The sequence below is a fragment of the Marmota marmota genome, unplaced genomic scaffold (genome assembly GCF_001458135.2).
Source record: "Marmota marmota marmota unplaced genomic scaffold, marMar, whole genome shotgun sequence".
Lineage (NCBI taxonomy): Eukaryota > Metazoa > Chordata > Mammalia > Rodentia > Sciuridae > Marmota > Marmota marmota.
Window position 1 is genome coordinate 1,264,002 of NW_026000207.1, and position 6,000 is coordinate 1,270,001.

Here is a 6,000-nt window from a genome sequence, read left to right on the forward strand (position 1 = left end):
TTCTAGCCAGCCTGTGCCTTACAAAACAGATCTCATCCCCTCCTTGTCCCTCCTCACCACCTCCTGAATAAGTCCTTGACGGGACCTAGCACTTCATGGTATGGCCCTTCTTCTGATGTTTGGATATTTAATTTATTTTTGATTTTTCATAATTATAAATGATATTTAGTAAACATTTTTGGTGGCTTAAATATTTTTCAAAATTTAAGTTTCTTTCCTTATTATAGATTTTGCCCAAGAGGAATTTCTGGGTCAGAAGATGTATAATTGTTTTAAGGTTCTCAATACATCCAAAAATCCTTTCAAAAACTTTCACCAGTTAGCATGACTGCTGGTAACACATTGATCTGTGTTCACACCCAGCAGCTGACACTGTGTAATCAGAGTATTTTTTGTCTTTGCTAATTTAATAGGGGAAAGGGCACTTCATTTTAATTGTATTTATCTGATTGTTAAGGAGGTTCAACATTTTCTGGTGAGCTTTTTAAGAAATTATATTTCCTCTTTTGCATTGTCTGTCCTTCAGTCATTTGTCTATGTATCTTTAGTCTCTTCCTATTAATTTGAGCCATTTCTTTGTAGAATAAAGATACTGATTATTTGCCTTTATTTTGGCTGCAAATGTTTTCCCAGCTTGTTTGGTATTTTCTTAGAATTACTGTTTGACAGGGATTCAATTTTTTATGTCTTCTTTTCCAAGCCTAATAAATAAATAAATAAATAAATGAATAATCTAATCTTTGTGAACATTGGAGTGTTTTATTCTGGAGTTTTTATTATTTTAAATATGCTTTAACCATTTTTTAGTTTACTTGGGAGATTGTGTAAAAAGAGGATGAAAATCACCCTTTCTCCACTGTAAACTGCTTCAGTATCAATAATCTGTAAGCGTTGAAGACAGCCGGGTGGAACAGGACCTGTGTCTGGAACATATGCTTTGTTTTACTAGGTTTTCACTCTGTTTTGACCTATTCCTGTAATCTTTTTAATTTTCTATATTTAAGGGGTCTTTCAACATATGTCTCTAAAAAGTGTATACATGTATGTTTAATTTATATGAAGGCCATAATTTCATTATTATTCTGACTGAAAATGTTTATTAATCAAAAGTGGCCTTCCAATTATTGCAATTAGCTTATAATTAATTGGGATTAACACTGTTACACATATTCTTACCACCTAGGAATATGATATTACCCTTCCATGTATTCAAGCTTTTGTGGAACTCAGTAAAGTTTTGTAGTTTTTTCTCACAGAGTCACAAGTTTTCCTTACTTATTTCTACATGTTTTTTCAGGTGAGGGTTTTCTTGTGTAAGGCTTTCCTTATATTTTTCATTTAAAACAACAACAACAACAACATCACAGGAATAGGGTTATTTTACATTGCCAAAGAATTCTGGAATTTCAGAACCAGACTAATGACATTTGGATGCTTCATTGAAGTGTCCCATGATAACCCCCAGTGCATACGCTCAAGCCAGCCAAATTCTATGCCTCCAGAAGCAGAGACCTTGTCACTCTTCCCCGTGTGATTAGCAGATGGAGACATTCACTCTGACATCTTTATCCAGGTAAATTAACAAGATGGGAGACCCAGATGCTCTTGAAATGATGAACGCTGGGACCCTGCAGGACAACGCAGAGAAGCCTAGGAGTATGGGTGGGCACAGGTATGTGCATGCACACACACACACACTCTCTCTCTCTCTCTCTCTCTCTCTCTCTCCGAAAAATCTCGTACACATAATGTGACACCTTTAGCCAGAGATATCTCTTCAGAGGAACCCACATTCCTACACACACCCAACTATGACCACGGGTTTAGAGTCACTTCTCAAACTGGTCCCCCTCCGTGCCAACACAGACACACACACCACTCGCTTTCTAAGGCAAGGACTAGTTAGCCCCTCACACACAAGTACGCATTACTGACACATATCACAACCACAGCAAATCCCACAGCACACAACCCCCTCTGACACAAAATCACATGCATTACACGGAGCACACTGAATTCCCATCCCACAGAATCTTCCCCTCAGTCACAAACACAAAATCCCCTACCCCTGCTACATACAAATTTCATTTAAACAAGGACACATTAAGGGGGAAAACCCAACCAGACACACACAACTAGACTTTAGCCCCAAGCCAGTGTGCCCTCCAGGTGTCCCTTCCTAGATCACACTGCTGCAGTCACACACGGACACCAGGAGACACACAGGGCAGCTGAGCAAACTCAGTTTTGCAGAGAAACGGGGCCTTGAGCAGATGCGCCTCCGGCCCAGCGCCAGCCCGGCTGAAGGCTGGGAGGAGGCCCACAGAGTGCAGCCTCTCACCTGCAGTCAGGTGTGTCCTGAGCAGAGCCCGGCTGCTCTTGGGCCTGACCTGTGCCCTGCAGGCCCCCCGTGTGGCTTCCTCACCCAGCACAGCCGGAGGCTCGCTGGCTCTCACTCTGACCTCTCCTGCATGGCCACCCTGTCCTTGGGGACCCCTGGATGGGCATGGCATGCTGCTAGGTGGCCAGGGAGGTTTATTTCACTTTGTCAGCACCCCATTAAATAAGGACTGTCTCGTGTCCCACAGACAGGAGCCTGATGCCACCCAAGGGCCCAAGGCCGGACAGGGACTGGAAACTAGGCTGTGACTCCGGAGATGAGTGAGCTACCGCACACCTGCACCTTGTCAGTGGAGAGGCTGACCCCCAAGACGCAACTCTTATGTCGCCCACAAGTGACCCTGAGGTCCCAAAAAGCACACACGGAGGTCCCTGCACTCGGACCTTCTGGCACCAAAGCTCTGCGCAGACGATTGACTCCTTAAGTCCATGGACAGAGGGACTGTTGTCATGTCGGTCAGGAGAGAGGCACACGGTGTTGAGCCGGTGCGGGCAGAGCCCGGCTGGCTGCGGGTTCACCGAGCCCCAGCACCCCAGCACCGCCGTCCAGGCGGCGGGGGACGCCCCGCTCCCTCCCTCTTCCTCCTCGCCCCCGCGGCCACGGCCTCCGAGCTCTGCCCGCAGCCCGGAGCGCTGTCACAGCGTGTGCGGGTCACGGAGCCTCGTCCAGGGACCCTGAGTCGCGGGTGCCCTGACGGCCCTCCTCGCTCCCGGGTCTCAAGTCCCCGTCGCCTCGAACAAACTCACGGGACAAACTCGAGCTTCAGCCGCCCTCGGGCTCCGACCACGCGAGGGACAAGCGACGCCGGCCCGGCCCGGGGTGGGGGAGGACGCGGCGGGCGGGCGCGGTGTCGCCGGCGGGACCCGCGCTGTCACCGGGGACCCGGCCCGCCGCAATGAAGAGCAGTGGGTGGGCTCCGGGGCAGCGTGGGCCGCAGAGTTCCAGTCGGGACGCGGGCTCCCAAGGCAGGAATCGGGCTCGGAAGGTCTTCCCGGGTGAGCGAGGTGGCAGTGGAGGTCAGATAGGAGGAGGCAGCGCCGTCCACTACGACCAGGGAAGGGCATTCTAAGCCGAGGGGAGAGCTTCTCCCCCACCTTGAGCCCGGAGACCTGAGGTGAGGACAGCACAGCTGGCAATAAAAGATGCAGGGCTAGCGAGGCTGGAGGAGGCTGGAGGAGGCTGGAGACCTGGGTGAGGTCCGGCCAGGGAGAGAGCCCAGGCAAGTGTCAAGGCCCTGGTGGGCGGCCACAGGGGATGACCTGGCCAGATTTGGATTGTTAACAGAATCCTGTGGCCTAAGGGTGGGCGGTGGATTGGAGGTGGGGATAAGAGTGCAGGCAGAGAGACCAGGGAGGAGGCTGCTGTCTTGGCCCAGGCCAGAGATGCTGGCTGCTGGGTCAGGTGGTGGACATGGGAGGGTGTGCAGTAGATGGAAGTGGACTGTGCATTGGGTAGAACTGACAAGACTCTGGACATACCTGATTTGGAGGGCAGTGGAGAGAGGTGAAGGAGCGAGAGAGAAGTGAAGAATGCCTGCTAGGTTTTTGCCCCCACGGACGGATGGACATCAGTACTGTTAAGTGAAAACTAGGGAAGGCGCAGGTATGGAGGAGAGATGAAGAGCTGTGGTTTAGATGTGTTCCGTTTGCAAAGCTGCTACGTATTCATTCAGAACGATTCAATAAGGACTCCCTCCTTCACTAACCAGTCATGGAACTTGCGTCGTGTGTAGCCCAGGCCCAGTGTGCTGGAGCAGGCTGGTTCCAGCTCCCAGGGGTTCATTGCCAATATTCAGGAGGATCGTAGACTACTGGTGGCTCCATGTCAGCCGTGGTGAGGATATTCACACCATGGCAATTGGCGAATGCTACAGATGGTTTTTTTTTTTTTTTTTTTCCAGAGAGCTGGTTTATCAACATTCCATCTAATACCCACTTTCAGTTTTCATTATAATGTTGAAGAGAGATTCAAAATTAACAAGTACACGATTAATTAAAATTGCAATGCATGTTGTGGAGAGATGGCAGTGCTGAGGGCGGGGAAGGAGGATGACCGACCTTGGCCAGCAGGCAGTCAGGGAGTGGCTTTGAACTGCAGCGCGCTCACGTGGGGAATTGGTGTGTGCTTTTTGTTTATTCACTTGTTTGTTGAGACAGTTTCTTTATGTTGCCGAGGCTGGCCTTAAACTCCTGGGCTCAAGCAGGTCTCCTGCCTCAGCCTCCCATGTGTCTGGGACCCTGGGCTCATGCCACAGTGTGCCCAAAATATGTCTTTTTAATGGGAAATCATAGTTTGATTTGCAGTATCTTTCCTTTTTAGTGAGATGAAAATAATGGAGTATCTTCCAATCAATCATGGCTCAGATTTTATAGTACTTATTAGTCTAATCTGGGAAGGGGTATCTGAACTGTGTTTGCAGACCCTAAACCCTACATGGCTGTCAGTGAGCTGACTGGAGAGGGGACAGGAATTCGCCCCATGTTCAGAGATGAGCCCTCTGACCCTGGCTGACGTCAGAGAAGCTCTGGTTTGGTTTGGTTTGGTTTTCTGCTGTTCTGCCTCATGTTTGCTTGTGCAGAAGAATACGCAGCTGACTGTCCTATCCAGGCGGTGCCCCGTGGGCCGCTCCTTGTCCCCTGGCCTGGCTTGGGTCCTGTCTCGGAACAGGGTCCTGCTGAGTGGTACCCCGTGGGCTGCTCCTGGCCTGGCTTGGGTCCTGTCTGGGACCACTGTGATCTTTTGCTGCTGTCCATCTTTCTTTAAGGTCGACGCAGGGACAGTGTGTCTCAGGCCATGTGCAGTGCCCAGGGCCACAGCACTGAAGGACACAGGCCCTTCCCTTGTGAAGGCTGCAGGGGGGAGAGGAAGAGACGTGGGACAAGCAGACAGACTGAACGGTCTAGGTCACCTGGGAGCGCGGGGAGCGCAATGGAGAGGAGAAGTGATTGAGAGTGACGTGAGGGGACCTGTGTTGAGTGAGAAGGCCAAGGAGGGTCCTCTGAGGAGGTGACCCTGGAGCTAGGGGAGAGAGCCAGCCACTTGGAGATGGGGGATACACCGGGTGCCATCTCCGCGGGCAGAGCTCAGGTGACCATGGGATGACAGCCTGTCATCGCTTTGCTGTTTTTTTGGCTGAAAAAAAATCATGGGTCCCACACACACTCAAGTGGAGGGATTCACACGCTGACGTGACTCATGGTGACCCCTTGGCCGTGCGTCTTCCACATCCCAGTGATCCCCAAAGGCATGCCTGGGGGGCTGGCCGGTGCTCCCCTTTCCCCAGCCCACGCCTCTCCCGAGAGTCACAGACCGAGTTCCCAGAGGGCAGAACTGCGGGTGGAGAAGCCAGGTGCGGTCGTGCACACCTGTGATTCCGCAGCTCGGGAAGCGGAGGCAGGAGGACCGTGAGTTCCAGGTCAGCCTCAGCAACTTAGGGAGACCCTGTCTCTAAACAAAATATAAAAAGGGGCTGGGGATGTTGCTCAGTGGTTAAGCACCCCTGGGTGCAATCCTGGTTACAAAAAAGTGAAATAAAAAAGAGTACATTGGTAGAGCTGTAAACCCCTCAAAACCTTCCAGACACGGAGGTAAGATCTTCG